The sequence below is a fragment of the Molossus molossus genome, unplaced genomic scaffold, assembly GCF_014108415.1.
Source record: "Molossus molossus isolate mMolMol1 unplaced genomic scaffold, mMolMol1.p scaffold_m16_p_9, whole genome shotgun sequence".
Lineage (NCBI taxonomy): Eukaryota > Metazoa > Chordata > Mammalia > Chiroptera > Molossidae > Molossus > Molossus molossus.
Window position 1 is genome coordinate 88,867,687 of NW_023425403.1, and position 19,651 is coordinate 88,887,337.

A 19,651-nucleotide genomic window follows, 5' to 3' on the forward strand; every position below is an offset into this window, starting at 1 on the left:
ATTCTAGTTGACCCAATGATTACTTAATGTTAAAGGAATACATTTAGAACAAAGATCACGTAAAGGTTATGTGTGATCACATATGTCATGCTATGTGATTATCAATCATTGATTTTGAATTACTTTTATAATGCAATGGCCTTTTCTCTGCATTTCAGAATTAAAGCACCACTGTTTCATTTGTCTTTGCCTCCTAAAAGAGTTCATTTTCATATTTGTTCCAATATCTGGTCTTCACGCAAGATGTTAACTAAATGCCAATGAATGATCCTGATATGCATCTTCTCAGGAAGTCAGTTGGTAAAATTAACATTTAAAAGGAGGCACCACTGGTTATTTCACACATTATTAACTTATATTACAATTCAAATAAGCTTACAGCTGGCAAAAATATATATATCTCTTCTGAAAAGTGATCTCAAACATAATAGGCTTAATCAGAGATAAATTAAATTAGGCAGCCATGCATACTACAGCATATTAATTCTGAGTAGTTATTAAACACATTTTCTGTTATCAGTGGTGTGAACAACATTATATGCAAACAAATTCTTCAAGAGGGGAGCAAATAAAGTTTGTTTGGGATGCTATGTGCCTGACATTTTCCCAAGCCTTCTTAAAATGTTAAATAATCTTTTCAGCTAACAATGGCCCAGGTTAAGTCCCCAGAAATAAGTTGATTTCACTCTCAGACAACTAAACAAAGAAACAGCAGACAGAACTGCCAGTGTGGTTTTGGATTTTTCCAAAGAGAAACTTTCTCTGACAATTTTTAAAAGAAGGCATTTGTAGCAAAATTGTCCAAAATGTAAGGTGGCATCTCATTCTGGGTTTGGGGTAGCCTGTGTTTCCTGAGAATATTCAGTGAAGGCAATTATTGTGGTTGAATGCTATTTTATAAAAAAGATCCTAAGGCTTTCTCTTTCCTTCCTTAAGTGGTAGTAATCTAACCCATCAACTAGCATTCAGATTCAATAAGTTAGCAAATGTGAAAGAAAATAAAAAGATACATCCAAGATACATTATACATATAAACATAAATACAAACACACATAACATGTATGTATGTGTGCGTGTATATACTCACATTTCCATCTTTGATATACTTTTGCCGTATTACCTTGTTCTTTTATTAATCAATCAGGCCCTTTAATTCCTGTGTCCAGAAGCAATTCAAGTTACGAGGTATGATACCTACATCCCAAGTCTGAGAAAAATGCCTCATATTCTTTGCGCTTTGCACATTTAAAACTCAATGTAAGGTGACAAGAACATTAAGCTGCCCAGTGAGCAAAATGTGAAACTGATCACCATCTGTTCTTAGCCACGGGTACAATAATTGGCGAATTAAAGTGCCTGAGAATAGCTGGGCCACCTGCATCACCTTGGAATGGCTAATGAAGACGAATGCACGCAGCTAGCTCTACTGACAACTCCTCCAAATGCAGGCGGACTGCACAGGCAACATTACAGTACATATTTAATTTACTGCCGAGTACACACCATGTTGACGTTTTGATATTTAAGGGACTGAAACCCAACCACCCTCAAGGTTTTGTATATATACACTAGTTGAATTGAGGCTATTACTCCTGAAAATCCAATGCTTTTCTTTTTAAGCTGGCAAACTGAGATCAACTTGCTTATTAAAAGCTTAAATTTGTAGTTTTAGAACAACTATATTCAAATAAATATAAATGCTACAAAAAGAAAATACCTCAGTTTCAATGAACTTGCTACTATTCATCCATCCATCCATTTATTCAACACTCACTGCATGCCTACTGTGTGCTAGGCACTGTGCTTGCTATCTGGCACAGAGAGATGAAGGTAGCCTGCTTTGGAAGCTTGGCAGCTGCTGGAGGTAAGATCCGTGCACACAGAGATGCACACAGAGATGCCTAGGGGGGACTGCATGCTGCCGTAGAATTGCTTTCAGAGCACCTCCTCTTCCCTTATAGACAGCAAAGAGGACTCTCGAGCTGGACTCTGGGACCGTCCAAAGAGGGCATGAAATGAAGAGTTTCTGAAGCCAAACAAGCTGGAGAAAAGTTTCCCAGACTAAAAGAACAGCGCACGCACAATCAAGGAGGAGATCATGGTCTGCTTGAAGAAAAGGAGGTGCCTTCAGATCAGAGGAAGGAAAGAAGTACAGGAGGCAAGAGGTAAACAAGAAGATGAGAGCTAAGCAAGGGCGAGGGGATCAAGGTCACCAGAACACGTCGTGGAGTTTGGATCTAATTCTACATGGCAGCAGTTTGCGAAACACATGGCAGAGAACACTGGGGTCCCCGGGAGAGGAGCAGACTGGGAGGTGGTGGAAGGAGCGAGGGGGAGGCCAGGTGGACAGGACGCGGGGCCCCGCAACTCCACTTCAATCACAGGAGCTTTGCTAAATCGGCTTTATATTGGGCCTTCTTAATTTCTTAAATAACTTTTTTCTGTGGATAACTTTACACCTACAGGAAAGTTACAAAAATAATACAGAGAGCTCCCATAAACGCCTTGCCCAGGGCAGCATTATATTAGCATCGGACATGCTACGGCGCATCAGTCACAACCAGAAACCAGCACTGGAACACTGCTGTGCACTAAAATCCAGACTCCACTTGCATGTCCCCCGTTTTTCCACTGGGGTCAGATCCCAATCCAAGACACCACACGGCGTTCAGTCATCATGCTCCTTCATTTCCGATGTGTGACAGTCCGTTTTTCCTTGTTAGTCGTGGCCTCGGTCATCTTGAGGCGTACTAGCCACCAGGTGTTTTATGGCTGCCCCTCATCCGGGGATGGTCGGAGTTTTCCTCATCACTAGACTAGGGCTACGGGTTTGAGAGGAAACCACAGAGGTGAGGCACATTTTCTCCACGGCATATCAGGAAACACACACTTAGCACTTGTGATGTGAACCTGGGCCACCTGGTTAATGCAGTGTTTACTGGGCTTCTCCACAGTTAAGTCACTTTTATCCTCTCTTATTTGGACTCAGTCACTAGGTCCAGCCCACGCTGCAAGGTGAGGGTAAGCTTCCCTTCCTGGAGGGGGCAGGAGCTACCTCTCTCATCTGGAATGCTTTGGGAAGAAAGATTTTTCCTTCTACTCCATTTATTTATTTGTTCAGCTATTTATTTCTATTAGAATGAATTCATGTATGTTTATTTTATGCTTTGGGTTGTAATCCAATATCATGTTATCTGTTTTCTGCTCAGATTCTTCCAGCTTTTGCCATTGGGAACTATTTTAGTTTGGCTCTTATATCCCTTAACATGTCCCTTCCTTTATTTTTTGGCATTTTATTGCTTTAGCGTCTTCCAGATGCTCCAGGCTTACACTGTATTTTTGCTGTCCCAGCCCTAGAACTAGCCATTTCTCCAGGGATCCCTAGATCCTTTTACAAGAGGATAATATTTAGAAACCAAGATCCGAGCACTAATGTGCAAGGTGCTACAGGGGAATGACTGCCCTCAGGCTCTCTCAGCAGAAAGCACTGGAAATAAACAGGTATACGCACATAGCTATCATTGTGCCGGTATCTGTCCGCGTGCGCACGCGTGTGTGTGTATTAAACTAGGCATAAATTCATTCTGACATGCCCAAGTTTAATCCAGCATTAGCCTCACCTCCTTCCTTATCTGCAAACAGTCCGACAGGGCGAAACCTGGCTCCCCCACACATTTACTTATTTGTTCAATTCTAGGATCTGAACTTTCTTTGAAAGCGAATTTCTATTACTTTAATATAATAGGGGGAAAAAGCTTGATTTAAAATAAACACTGTAAGAGAAGGCCATTAAATTATTTAATGTAGAAAAGTGACATAACTATATTTATATTTTTTAGAAACATTATTCTGAGACAGAGTAAAGGATGGATCGAAGGGAGCTAAGGCTTCAGGTAAGGATAAATGTCAGAAATAATGCTGTGATTCTCCACACAGAATATTAAGAACCTGAAATAAAATAGCAGCTATGGGAATACAGAAGAAAAAATCAATATAACAGATATTTTAAAAGATTAATGCATAGAACTTAAATGGTTGGATGTGGAAAGCGAGAGAGAGAAGTTGCCTATTCTGGGCATTTCCTATAAGTGAAACCATACAATGTGTGGTCTTTTGTGTGTGGTTTCTTGCACTTTGCATAACGTTTCCAAGGTTCATCCACACTGTAGCATGTATCATTATTTCCTTCCCTTTTTTAGCTGAATAATATTACACTGCATATGTATACCACGTTTTGTTTATCCATTCATCAGTTGGAGGATATTTGGGTTGTTCATACTTTTGAATATTAGGAATAATATTGCTACGAGCATTAGTTTTTGTGTGAACATATGTTTTCAGTTCTCTTGGGTCTGTTCCTAGGTGTGGAGTAGGAGACTAAAATGATAACTCGCATTAGCTTTATGAGGAAAGGCCAAACTGTTTCCCACAGTGGCTGCCGCAATTTTACTTTCCCACCAAAACGTGTGAGGACTCCCAGTTCCCCACCCTCACCAACGCTTACTGCTGCCTGGGGTTTTTGTTATAGTAATCCAAGTGGGTGTGAAGTGATGTCTTGTGATTTTGATTTGCATTTTCCTAATGACTAATGATGTTGAGCATGTAAAATATTAACAATTCATAACATTCTTAGTAATAAATAAAACAAGAGGCATGCTGTAATATTACACTAAAAACTACAAAATACTGTGGAGAGATATTCAAGAAGAGCCAAATACATGTAGAAAGAGTATGTGTTTATGAACTGGAAGGCTCAATATGGATAACATGACAAGTCTTCCCAAACTGAGCCCCAGATTGAACATATTCCCAATCATAACCCCACCAAGCTGATTATTTTCTAGAAAGTGGAAAAGTAGTGCTAAAATCGACATACGAAGTTAGAAGAACTAGGATATCTACACCAATCTCGTAAAAGAAAAACAGGAATGGAGTGCTTGTACCGCCTGACTTGAAGACGTACTATAAGACATCAACAGAGTGTGGAACGAGCATAAAAAACAACAAAATCAATGGAACAGAATGGAGAGCTCAGAAATAGATACACACGTATATATAGTCACCTGATATCTGAGAATAGCACTAAGGCAATCCGATAGGGATAGGAAAGTCTTTTCAACAAATAGTGCTGGAAGAATTATACCTCAATAATAAAGATACAGACAACCTAATAGAATGATGGGCAAAGATTTAGTGGATGCTTTACAAATGAAGGTCTATGAATGGCCAGTAAGCACATGAATAATACTTCAACGCATTAGTCATCAAGGAAAATGTATATTAGAGCACACTGAAATATCACTGCAAACCACCAGAAAGCTAAAATTAAAAGACTGCCTTGGCTAGTTTGGCTCAGCAGTTGGAGCGTTGGCCCGCAGACCAGTGAGTCGAGGGTTTGATTCTGGTCAAGGACACGTACCTCGGTTGTGGCTTGTCCCCAGCCCTGGTCAGGTCATGAGGGGAGGCAGACAGTTGATGTGTCCCTCTCATGTCGATGTTTCTCTCTCTCCCCCTCTCCTTCTCTCTCCCTCCCTCCCTCCCACTCTACCCACTCTATCTGAAAATAAATGGGAAAAGATCCTTGGGTGAGAATTTAAAAAACATTTTTTAAATTAAATTTAAAAAACTGACACCACCAAATATTGTGGAGGATCTGGAACAATTATAATTATCATATATTTTTTATTGGTATGTAAAATAGTACAACTACTTTAGATCAGCAGTTTTCAACCATTTTCATCTCATGGCACATTAATTACTAAAATTCTGTGGCACACAAAAAATATATTATACTTTTTGTCAATGTGACAAAAAAAAATAGGTATAATTATGATTCATTCACACTGGACAGCTATTGTTGTGTTGGCTGTTGTCATTTTTTAAAATTTGACAATGTGAGGGAAAAGAGTTCAGTGCCCCTCACTAAACAGTCAGGTGTTGCATGTTGTAAAAATTCTTGAGCACACCAGTTGAAAATCACTGCTTTAGACAAAGATCTGGCGATTTCCTCTAAAACTGAATGAATATACACCTACCTATTATTAAACTCCTCTCTTAGATATTGACCTACTAGAAATGAAAGCCTATGTTCATGAAAAGACTTGTTCAAGAATGTTCAGAGCAGCTTCATTCACATATTCATAGCCTGGAAAGAGCAGAAAGAGTGAATAACCAAACCGAACATCACTCAGCAAGAAATAGAAAAATACTACTGATAAACTCAAGAATAGATTCATCTCAAGAATATACACAATGTGAGACAAACGTGACACAAAAGAGTATGTAGTGCATGGTTCTATATATGAACTTCTGGAACTCAAGTTAATTACTCTGCAAGGTATTTGCTTGGAAGGGGTATAAGGGATCTTTCTGGAGTAATACATATTTGGTTGGCATAGGAGTATACATTTGCTGGAACTCATGGAAATGTACACTTAAAATGTGTGTGTTTTATGTAAATACATAGATAAATTTTACCTTAAAATTTTTACTTAAAAATCATAAACTTTGAATTCTAGTAATATACATATGCCAAAGTATTTAGAGGAAATTGTAGTGATGTCTCAATTTACTTTGAAATATATCGAAAAATAAGATGGGTTCATGGATGGACAGAGGGGTGGGATGATGTACAGTGGCAGGTATCTGAGAGTTCACCACACATTTCTTTCAACTTTCCTGTGTGAGTAAACATTTTCTAAATAAAATGCTGCAGTAGAAAAAAAAAGTCTTTAAAATGATTTATGATAAATAAATAATTGAAAAGACAAAAAGAAGAAAGTCATCCCAGCTTCATAGTTATTAGCTATGTGAATTTGAAAGGCTGTAAAATAAACAGTCTATATCTTAATTTCCTTATTTATAAAATGCAAATGATAAATAATACCTACTATTGAGGATTGTTAAGGGACTACATTTGCTAATGGATATAAAGAACAGTTCCTAGGATAAATAAGCACTTACTAAATGCTTCGGCGACTGTGTTTAGTGAGCATGGAGGGCCTGTGGCCATAAACCCACAAAACAAAAGGTCTCTGACACAGGAGAGGACAGTGTTTGCACTTTGTCAAAGCAGTTGTTATGTTTGCTGCATAGGTAAAACCAGATTCACTGTGATTTTTTCCCATGGTGTGAATGTCATTTACTGGGACTCCTGAGTAAATTAGCTAGTAGAAAGGAAACATTATGTTTTTTAAAACCCAAACAGCATATTTTTAGAAATGGTATTTCCTTGCCTTTCATTCCAGGAAAACGCTAACACATGGCAAGGAGCACGCTAGGCCCGGAAGCGAGAGCGAGCAGGAGGCCGCAGCCAGGAACAGAGCGGGGCTGTGGCCAGGCAGTGGATCAAGACGGGGCATCCTGGCTCTGACACCCTCCTGCCTGCTACTTAGCCTGCTGAAGTGGTGGGCTTTTGGGGAATCCACCTTTGTAGGTCACCTTCAATTAATCTCCTTGTTTATTTGTTTAGCAAAAATTTAAATCAAAGCCTACTTGGGCTAAGTTCTATGCATGCCCTCTAGGACCAAAGCAAAATAAAGCTGGTAATTTTAGGAAAAAGAAAGAAATTCTGAGTACAGTATAAGGAGAGGTTAATACTGCCACCTTCTTTTTCAATAGTTGTTTTAAAAATACAATTTTAGCATTTTCAATCAATAGATAAAGCAACAGCCTATTTTAACAAATCACAGGAATTATCAGGAAAAAAATAAGGTAAGAGAATTCACGGAGATTGTGTATTACCTTGCTGAGAAGTACATAAGTAAAAATACATTTTTATAAATCATATTTTCTAAAGCACTTATAAGTATCATTTTTATAAGTAGAGATTATTAAATGCAAGTGAAATTTCTTAACGTGCTATTCTTTAGTTTCAATTTAGTAATGTTTCTGATAAGAAAAACTGAGCTCCAGAAAGTTGAAAACTGTTTCATCAAATTATGACTGCTGTCCTTTGGGTTGTCAGATATAAATACCTGTGATAATTTTAGGAAAATGTGGCTAGTGGATTTTTACCCAGGATTTTAAAACAACAAAAAATTCTTTTAAATTAAAGGAAAATTAAATTCCATCCCCTTAACTCATCTTTATTTTCGGAGTATGTATTCTCTACTAAGATTCAGGCTAGGATTTCTGACAGTGGCAGCATTGTTCAGTTAATAGCAGTTCTCTGTGTGTGTGTGAAAAATTTCAGATGAATGGAAATGTTCTCAGACATTTTCTCTGGAAAACTTTCACTCATAGTAGTTATTCAAATGTTGTCCATATTTTCAGGAAAGAATTTAGAAAAACGTACTTCTATAAAAAGATGTTTTGTCCATGTGGACAGGAACGCCTGCCTGGCCAGCGCGGTCCGCTGGTCGGGCGCTGTCCCAGGCACCAGCAGGTACCTGTTCCGTTCCTGGCCAGGGCACATGCCAGGGTTTCGGGCTCCACCCCCAGTAGGAGGCATGAAAGAGGCAGCCAACTGATGTTTTACTCTCACATCAATGTCTCTCTCTCTCTCTCTCAAACTCTGCCTTCCTCTCTCTCTAAAATTCAATAAAAAATTCTTTTAAAAAAAGGAATAGAAGTAGGGTTGGGACTGACAGAGGAGGGGGCGGAGGGGAGGGAAGAGATAAACTAAAGAATTTATGCTTATATGCATAATCAATGACAATAGACAACAATGCTGGGGGGGGCAGGAAGGGGAGGAGGGTGTCAATGAGGGGAAAAAGGAGAAACAGCTGTAACAAAAATAAATTAAATTTTTTGAATAGTATATATTAAAAAAAGGAATTCCTTCCCTTACCTCCAGCACACACATACACACAGACAAACCCTGTGCTATCAATATAAGCTAAAAATAAAATTAAAGAAACACTGGCAGCAAGGCAAATTCTGGGAAAATAGGGAAGAGAAAGCTGATCAGCAATCACCTCTCCTTGCCCTTAGATTTTCCTTCCACTTACTTCTCCCAGGCGAGGGAGACAAGATGTCTGTGCTCTCTGACCTCTTGCTTGAGTGGAGACACAGCAATGAGTCAGGGGCCCTGAACTTCAGTGCCCTACTATTCTTCCCCTTGAGTGGAACCTTACTGTTAGAGGAAATAAAATGTTATATGTGTTCATTTTCTCCTTTGTTTCTGTTGCCTTAGATGATGTATCAGTGAAAATTCTGCTGCATATGTCTGAAATTTTGCTGCCTACATTTTCTTCTAGGATTTTTATGGATTCATAAGTCACATTTAAGTCTTTTATCCATTTTGAGTTTATTTTTGTGTATGGTGTAAGTTGATGGTCTAGTTTTATTTTTTTGCATGTAGCTGTCCAATTTTCCCAACACCATTTATTAAAGAGGCTGTCTTTACTCCACTGTATGCTCTTATCCCCTTTAATTGAGCTCAATATTAATTGAGCACATTGCCTTGGGTCCATTTCTGGGTTCTCTATTCTGTTCCATTGATCTATCTATCTGTTCTTGTGCCAGTACCAGGCTGTTTTGATTACAGTGACTTTGTAGTATAACCTGAAATCTGGTAATGTGATCCCTCCAACTTTGAACACATGGGACTACATTAAACTAAAAAGCTTCTTCACAGTAAAAGATACAATCATTAAAATGGAAAGGCAACCCACTGTATGGGAGAGCATAATTGCCAGTGATATATCAGATAAGGGGTTAATTTCCAAAATATATAGAGTGCTCATACAACTCAACAAAAGGAAGACAAAGAACTCAATTAAAAAATGGGCAGAGAAACTAAATAGACACCTCTCCAAACAGGACATACAAATGGCCAATAGACATATGAAGAAATGCTCAATATCACTAATCATCAGAGAGATGCAAATTAAAACAACAATGAGGTATCACCTCACACCTATCAGAATGGCCACCATTAACAAACCATTAAAAAACAAGTGTTGGCGAGGGTGTGGAGAAAAGGGGACTCTAGTACACTGCTGGTGGGAATGCAGACTGGTGCGGCCACTATGGAAAACAACATGGCATTACCTCAAAAAATTAAAAATTGAACTACCATTTGACCCTGTAATCCCACTTCTAGGAATATACTCTAAGAAGCCTGTAACACCAATCAGAAAGAATATATGTACCTCCATGTTTGTAGCAGCACTATTTACAATAGCTAAGATCTGGAAACAGCCCAAATGTCCATCAGTAGACAAATGGATAAAAAAGCTGTGGTACATAAACACAATGGAGTACTATGCAGCTGTAAGAAAGAAAGATCTCTTATCCTTTGAGATGACATGGAGGGACATGGAAAGTATTATCCTAAGCAAAACAAGCCAAGCAGAGAAAGACAAATATCACATGATCTCACTTATTTGTGGAATATAATGAACATAACAGTCTGAGGAATGGGGTAGTCCTAGAGACATGGAAGTGGGGTACAGACTGACAATCCCCAGAACAGGGGGTGGTGGTGGAGAGATAAACCACAGAACTTATATGCATGTATACATGAACAATGGACATGGACAACAAAGCTGGGGACGGGACCGGGAGGGAGGGGAAGGGGAGAATCAGTGGGGGGAAAAAGGAGAAACATCTGTAACAAAAATAAATTAAGTAAAAAAATGTTATATGTAAATGAAAATAGTCATTTGGAAATTATCTTTCTGGGATTCATCACCAACATACTTATAATCTTAAAGCATCCTTTCAATGTAAAGACCAATGAGTTTGTCAAAGAAGTAAATTAGGAGACCTATATTCAAAGAAGGTTTACACTGACTTTAGGTGAAGCCACTGTTTTCTAAATTAACGCAAATCGTATAGGAGGGTAAAAGGCCAAACTTGTGTAGTTCCTTCCAGGGTGGATAATCACAGAGTAAAATTATTAGGGGAAAACTAGGGATTCATGAAGCAGTTTGGAGGTTTTTGTTATTGTTTGGTTTTGGTTTTTATTAGCCATTGGCTTATACTAGCATATTTACTTGAGAGTATATAACTGTCCTCGAAATTAATCATTACATAATTCCAACAAGTGTGCTCTCTTCAGTTTACCCAAATTAGAGAGGCTTCTCTATATTAATTTTGTCTCTTTCACAAGCATCCTTGAGATTCTTTGTCCTTAATTATTTATGTCTATGCATCAAGTATTTAGAGCACAATGAAATTTTTAATTTTTCTAAGTTCCTAACACATTAGCTTTGTTTTCTGCCCAATCTGTTAATCTCATTTTGTCTTCAACAGTTTCTTAAATAATGCATTACATATCTTTAAATTTTGCATCATTGTATCTGTAGTAAAGAATCCAAATTCAGGTTTCAATGTACTCAAAATGAATTTGTTGACTTTCTAATATGAATTAAAACCACACTTATTTTCTCACTTTTCTTCATTCCATTTGGAATTTTAACATATATTTTCTCAAGTCACATTTGAGAAATTTCTAATCTAACATCATAACAAGTCTCATTTCTGCCAAGCCATCATTAGCCTATCTTTTTTCCCCTTTCTTTTCTTTCTTTTAAAAATCTGTAGACCCTGATATAAAAGAAATGGAACAGCCAGTGTAGAAGGATGACAGCAGGCCTATTATGGAAACATTTCCTCATTTTCCATTGCAGCTCATCTCCTTGGCTAGAGTCAGACCCCAGCTGGTCTACTCCGGCTCCTGAGAGCATGAGCCTGCAGAGGGAGGGAGAGAGAGGCAAGGAAGACTGCCGATCTGGTGATAATCTGAGCAGAGTCCTGATGCAGCAACTTGGAGACAGACAGCTGGATAAAGCAGCGATTTGATTTTATAAAATAAAATCTACCAAAAACGAAGAGTGTGCAATTTGTTGAAATCCCACCACACTTATGAACAAATAAGCCAAGTGAGAAGCCAAGGCTACCTGTGGCACTATCATTACATGGACACTAATAGAAACCATACATGACTGTTAGAAAATATCACTGATAATATCATACTGGGAATATTAGTACTATAGAACAAATTCTACTGAAAACATATGTGACTAAGATTGAAAAGCATTCCCCCACTGATTCCACACATACACAAAGCCTAAATCGTATCCTGATGCCCAGCAGCAGCCATAGGTACTAGGTTCGAACATTTCAGACAGAAACCCTATTTCCTGAAGTCTTATACTCAGTCACAAAAGTCTGCTGAAAACTAACCTTGGCATAAATCTTAGCATAATAGAACTCCATCAAATACAACAAAAATAAAGATTAAAGTGGAAAAAAAAAATCAACCCTATAAACTTGACTTTCAGAAATGACAAGAGCATTGCTTGCGAGGGAGACCAAAGGAAATCTCAATACTTATTAATCATTTCATATAGAAAATTACATTTGGCAAGTGGCAAGATCATTTACAGTGTAATAATTTCCAGTATCTGGAAGAGAATAAATAATTTAAAAGAGTGAGAATTAAACCCAGGAAAGGTTCTATCAGTTCTAGAAATAATTGCTTTTCCTCTTGAATTTTTCAAATTTGCTTTTTTTTTTAGTGGTGTCAAGTGGCTCAGCCCACAATCATATACAAAAATATAATTGACCATAAAAAGTTTTTATCTCTTCTAGTAACGAAACAGACCAGAATTGGATAAGAGTCTAAACTCTAAGATACATTCCTCTAATAATGTTACGGGAGTGTACACCTAGTTTTTAAAGTCCTGAATAATCTGGGAACCTCAACCAGAGACTTTAAATTTAATAACTCTTGGGAACTGATGCTGTCAGTTAACTCTGATCTTTCATTTGATTTTAGACCTCTGTTTTCAATCACAGGAGGTCTAAGTGTGGGAGGTGACAGATGATTGCTGGGAACACTAAAATACCTCCAAGTCAAAAGATATTATTACAGATATTTATTATTGTAATCTCTACAAATTTGTATTATGTTGTTTATGCATTCAACTATTGAACAAAGAGTTATTTAGGAAATGCTAGGCAAAGTACTCACAAAACACCCTAAACTCTACTAGGAAGTACAAATATATATTTACTTGAGGATTTTTGACAGCTTCTACTTTTTGAAGGCACGAGACACTAAACAAACATTTAACTTGAGCTAGATCTTGAAATCAGTAAAACTATACCTGACTCCTGGGCACCAACTGCACTCAGAGGCTAAGGGTTAGAAGACGACCCCTTCTTCCTCTTTTCATTCTCCCTCCTTTGTCTTTGCTCCGTTCCTTGTGTCTTTCCTCACTGTTTACACAATGATACTTGAGACGGAATTGGTGCAGCCACATTAGTAACTGCTCATAGGAAAATCAGTAGGCAAGGGCAGGCACAAGCCTAACAATAACAACAAACCAAAGAGAAAATTGTGTTGACAAGAAGAAAATAAAAGTTTTTTGTGGTTTTAGAAAACAAGTATTTTCCAAGTGCCGGCTTTATAGCAGGCAGGACGCAGCAGGACAGGTGCCACATGCGTGTCCACTGAGAGCCATGAGGAGATGGTGGCCCAGGGAAAACCAAGCAACAAAAAGACTGCAGACTGTTCTGGTATGAGAAGGTAGACACAGTTTATTTGTGGAAGACTGTACAACAGTTAACTACTATGAATGAGCCAGATGTCCCCATATTAACAGATAGTTCTGAAAAAACTAATGTTGAGAAAAACCAAGTTTCAAAGGTATAAATTCAGTATAATCTCATTTATGTAAAGTTAAAAATAAAGTTAAAAAACAAAGATGTATATTAGTTATGGAGATATTAGATAGAAATATAGATCCATAACTGATATTTATCTTTATTTTTAAAAATGTTTTTATTGATTTTTGTTTTGAGAGAGAGAGAGATATCGATATGAGAGAGAAACATCTATCAGCTGCCTCCTGCACGCCCCCTTCTGGGGATCGAGCCTGCAACCTGGGCATGTGCCCTGACTGAGAATCGAACTGGGACCTCTTATGTCCATGGGGACGATGCTCAATCTACTGAGCCACACCGGCCGGGCTCCATAACTGATATTTATATAATACATATTACCTTTAGGGATGGATGAATAGGAAAATAGTGAGGTTTTTAACTTAAAAAAATAGATATCCAAAGCAAATACAGTGGTGTCAACATTTTAATATATGGGGGTGGGTACATAGGTTTATCATTGTAAGTTTAAACTACTTCATAATAAATTAATTGAAACTAATATGATATTGTATGTTAACTGTAACTAAATTTTTTTTTAATTTTAAAAATTAATATATTTAAAATTTTTATGGTTTAAAAGAATAATGCTGTAGAGCCCTGACTGGTTTGGCTCAGCGGTTAGAGCGTCGGCCTGCAGACCAGAGTCCTGGATTTGGTTCTCGCCAAGGGCACGTACCTCGGTTGCAGTTTGTTCCCAGCCCTGGTTGGGGTCCTGTGGGTGGCAACACTCGACGTGTCTCTCTCACAGAGATGTCTCTCTCTCTCCCTGTCCCTCTCCCTCTCTCCCTCCCACTCTGTCTGAAGATAAATATCCTCGGGTGAGGATTAAAAATAAATGAATAATTAAATAACAGAAGAATGCTGTAGAAATTTAGATGATTAGAAGAAGCTGTTCCAATAAGTCCAATTTTCTTACTTTTGAGCCCGGAATATACAAGGCTGATTATTTTCCATCTTTAACAAGAGGAACAATAGAGACTTAATGTGGAAGAAATGACTTTTCCTGGTATAAGTCAGTGGCAATTTTGCAAATGAGTGGTTATTTCCAGGTGGAAGAGAATTATCTGAACATAATTATACTGAATCCTATAGCTTTAAAAGTGTGTTTCCACTCACATACATCTAGGCAGGTTGCTCTTTTTCTTCCTTGCAGGGTGTGGTGTGAGGTTTACAAGGCGCCGCTAATGAATGCCACATTCTGACTGCTGTTAAAAATGTATGATCCGAGCAGAGACTTTGGAATAACAATTTGCACACTTACAGTACTGGGTAGCTGTGCAAGACCTACTTGACTTTTTAAAAACCCCTCATTAAGACTTCCTTTTCTTTCAAAATTGCAGTAAACATTGTCTAATGCAATTCCGAGGAGCTCATTGGACGCTTAGGAAGACGAGCAGGAAGTGAACCCACAAATGTAATTAACTTTGGATCCTATGTAATTCTTAGAATGAACAGCAAGGAGCCAGAGGTTTTTGTTTTTGTCAGAGTGGTAAATAAGTCTGAAACATTTCACTGGAGAGGCAAGAGTCACTTGAGATATATGGTTAAATATGAGGGGTGGAAATATTTCATATAAACAAGTGGTTTTACACAGCACACATTTTTCTGAGAAAGTAGTCTCCATGCATGCGAATTAGATATATACCCACAATAAGAGGGCATACTGACCTATAATTTTCAATATTACATCCTTGTATTTTTTTATTATATGCTATTTTTCAACTAGTAGAGGAACATGGTCTCATAAAGATAATATTTATTCTTGCAGGTTTATGGAGCTAGTAGTGCATTTCAGGAAATGAGAAAGTATGAGAAGTCGAATATAACTTGGTGTCCTGAGCACAAAGGAAGACAGGACAGGAAAATCGCTGTGTTTAAAAAATCTGGCTCAGGAACTGTGTTATAAGCTTCAAATAATTAAATAACACAAGATAAGGAAAACCCTTGGTGTTATTATTCCTCTCTCCATAAATGTAGCCTTTTTATAGATGATAAATCTTATCATGTAGGATTCTTCATTTTACGAGAAAGTCCTTTAATCCCGCGCCATTTTTCAATCCTGTGCTCACTGTGTGTGTTTTCTGGAAGCTAAGACTGATAGTGAGTGTGATCCACTATAACAACAGAGACACTCCTACTTAGAATTGTACCTTTAAGTCATGAATTCTTCTCATTTTGTTATTAAGTAAGTCTATATTAGGGAATTCAATGAGTACTTGTGCTAAATTCAAAGAAAATAGCAGCAAATGAGAATTTGTTTCTGCATGGGCCCACTGCACCTGTGTTACGGTGAATGTCTCGCGATATCAGAGCCTTAGGAAAGCTTCTGTGGGAGAACGTTCCTGCCGCTCAGTAGTTTCCAAGCCTTTGCTTTGCATTTCTAGCTTTTCTTGACACTTTGGAAGGATCCAAAAAAACAAAAGTCAGCAAGTCACTTCCCTATTCTCTGCATGCATAATGGAGGAAGTGGGCCTCCGACAAGGGAGGGAGGGGGGCCGACATGCTGATGAAGGCTAGAAGGTGGGTGAAGCAAGGGGTATCTAGCTGAAGGGAGAGAATTTCAGCTCCAGTCGGGGTCCTGTGTGCTCCCCACAAACACATTCTCAATTTCTGGGACATGGAGTAGAGATTGAAACCAGGAGGGAAGGTGAAAAGGACTTCCTTTCTTACTTCCCTTCTTCAGTTTCCTCTCAGAGTTCGATTTTCTACCGCTTCCTCCCCCCACGCCTGCACTGGCACCTTTACAACATCAGCTCCCCCACTCCCTCTGGGGTCCAGGCCCGGTCTTTTCCCTAAACCTCCAGAGTCGGACTCTGCTGTTTCCCTGCACTGAGTTCTGATATTATCTTTCCTATGTTCACGTTCCCATATCAAACCACAGTGATCTTTACGCACCAAACCAGAAATTCTGGTTCTCCAAAAAAAAAAAGCATTCATATATTCATGTTAGTGTGTTTCTAGAGAGCTACAAAATCCATGTAATCCTAGAGCAGAGGTACAACAGAGTGGGAAGAAAATGGTACCCAGAGCTAACAGCCAGGGCCTAGGCTGAGCTCCAACCTGCACTCAACTCTGCTAATGTCAGTCTTCTCAGCTCTGAGGAGTTCAGAGTCTGGGCAGTCTTGGTCCTCCTCTGCACGGAAGGGCGGGGTTTGAAGCTGGTTGTCAGGATGACGGGCGCTGGGAGCTAACTCTGGTTCCTGGGAACCAGGACTGTTCACTATTTTAAAATCCATGGGACAATCTTGCATCATAAATACCAACAGTGGCTCCATTGAGAAACACCAGATGATTTTTAATGCTCCTTCATCGAGTCTGAACTCTTAAACTTCAGTAAAATGTAGAGAACTTAAGAGACTTGGAAAAGAACTGTGAGAATAAAGACATTTTTGGATTATACAGTTTTATAGGAAAAGTTAAAAAAAAAATTGGTTTACTCTCCTGAAGAGAAAAAGGGTGACCTGAGTCTATGATAATGCAGGAGGACTCTGGCCAATAAATTCTCTTTCCGTGGAAAAAGAAACAAATTGCCACCCTAGGAAGTTAGAATCACTTTAGGCTTTTTTGACAACAAGGTCTAAGAAAGCAGAACTTATATCAGATTTCAAAATAAAAGTGAGTACCTAGGTATAAAGGTTTGGAAACAAGTGGATTCTCATTGGTTTCAGAAAGATCTCGAGCGAGATCTTGCTTGTAGACAAGGGAGGGATACTGAGGTAGCTTCTCAAGTCCTCTCTGGCACGTATGTCTCTGTGGATACACTTACTAGCTTTCTACACGCCACAGTGTTCTACCAACCTGACAGATGGAGAGCTGAAGACGGGGTTCCCCTCTCCCTCGCCCCTAACAGGTGTCCCAAGCCTCGCACTTCAGTATTCTCAGCTCTAAGTGAGGAGTTCAGAGTCTGGGCAGTCTTGGTCCTCCTCTGCACGGAGCCCCTCAACCACGAGGCCCAACAATGAAGGGTGCGGTGGGGAAACTGGAATCTAGCCCAGCTCTGCAGTAAAATCTACTTTGATTTCTCAGTAGAAATAAAAGAGAGAGAAGAAGGAAAAAAAACACACACGCAGTACTACAGTAAAGGGCTTTTAGGGGAGAAAATATTTGTCACCATGGACAGAATAAAAGTTCCAACAAATGAATAAAATGCTTGTGGAAAAAGATGTGTCATTCCAGGGGAAATGCTGTGTTCCTTTTCCCTTGCTCTTCATTTAGTTTTTGTTCACTCAGTGTACCAAGCTGTACCCTCTTTCCTGTTTATTTTTCCATCCATGAAAGATGCATGGATTGAATATATCCTTTGGGTAAGTCTTTTGTCAGAAAGCACTTTCAAAATAAAAGTGTTTTACTTGTACTATCTCAGCAGCAAAACATGTACTTCCCAAATTGGTTTGCTAGCAAGCTTTTTCCCTGAGTAAGCAACAATATTGTTAGTAATCTTTCAACTGTATATTAAAAGAAACAACACATTAAAAGAAACAACAACAACCCCATTCTACCATTATGAATCATAGGGTGAGGGGCCCTTGGTAGAACTCAACGAAAGCATTCTGGCCAGTGAGACTTTATACCTTAAAAATGATGATAATACTAATGATAATGATAATGATAATACTAATTGTTATCAAGAAATGCAGTTTTGATTTTCAGAGCTTCGAAATACAATTCATCCACAAGGTCTTAACTAATTAAAAGTATTGAACAAAATCTCATATATGTGGTTATGCTATATATATTTACTGAATCTGTTCAGTAAAAACCTATGAATGCAGAAATAAAATCTGTTTTAAGCCAATGTGAAGGATATTTTATTTCTAATATCCTTGGAACATCTCACAGAATATACAATAATAACTATGATGAGTTGCAGATCCAATTTCTTTTCATTGAGATCCATCTCCCAGTGAAATCAAAGGACTACAATATGTGCATAATCTACTCCCCGAGTTCTTGTTGCAGTAGAGTAGGACTATTATCCATTTTTAAAATATCACTCAGAGTTAATATCTTCGGTGAGAGAAATGGAAAAATTAACACAAACCTTAAGACTCCAGCAGATCAGAAGACAGTGTTCTTTAGGGACTTGATTGGAACAATGTGCTCATAAAAGTCTTTCAAAGGGAAGCTGTTCACAAAGGAGGTCCCACAGAAGGCAGTGTGGCTTTGACATGCAGGTGCTTCTAGAAGGGAAGAAAAGCACACCATCAGACTATGTCCAGAGGACCTGCCCGCCAGTCTCAGCCTTCGTGGTCGGAAAGCACTGCATTAGCACGTATTGCTGTTATTAAAATAATGGTAGTAATTCTGTTCATTTTGTGCCTCCCACATGGCCTTATGTATAAATGTCAGAGTGGGGAACAGTAACCTTTCAGCACTGCCTTTAGAAATGTCGAAAGGTCAGAAGCACTTTACTAATTAAGCAAAATCTGCTTTTCCCTTTCTCTAAACAGGCCAGTATTGAAGAACTGTGGGTGGGTCCAAAGGCAGCAACACGAGTGATCAGTGGGCACCAGCCTGGGGCGAGGCACCACGAGGGCCGTTGTGGACACTGCCTTCGAACAGCCCTGGCCCCATCTTACAGATGACAAGACCACAGCACAGTCAGGCTTAGAACCCGGGTCTCGCAAAGCCCAAGGGCCTCAGGTGTGGCTCTTTCCCTCATTTCACTCTGTGGCCTATGTGATTTAGAAAAATTCTTTCACAAACAGAATTGACAAGAGAACAGATAATGTTGCAATATACTAAATTAATTCAAATAGTAATAAATTAGTGAAGGAATTTCTTTCTTAATTTGTTTTCATTGTTTGTATCAAATACTGTCTTTTTAAAAAATCCTCACCCAAGGATATGTTTTAACTTATTTTTAGAGAGAGAGGAAGGGAGGGAGAAGGAGAGAAAGAGAGACAGAGGGAAACATCAATGTGAGAGAGAAACATCCATTGGTTGCCTCCCATATGCATCCCGTCCAGGTAACCCAAAACCTAGGTATGTGCTCTGATCAAAAATCGAACCCACAACCTTTAGACATACA

At 38.7% G+C, this 19,651-nt stretch overlaps 1 protein-coding gene across 1 annotated transcript in view; it reads right to left on the reverse strand.

The window, feature by feature from the left end:
• Positions 1–18,782, reverse strand: part of ENOX1 (ecto-NOX disulfide-thiol exchanger 1) — a 318,289-nt gene extending 299,507 nt beyond the window's left edge. The window contains exon 1 of the mRNA XM_036250067.1: positions 18,662–18,782. The gene's annotated coding sequence lies outside the window, so the exon portion shown is untranslated. The remainder of the gene's footprint in view (positions 1–18,661) is intronic.
• Positions 18,783–19,651: the final 869 nt, after the last annotated feature.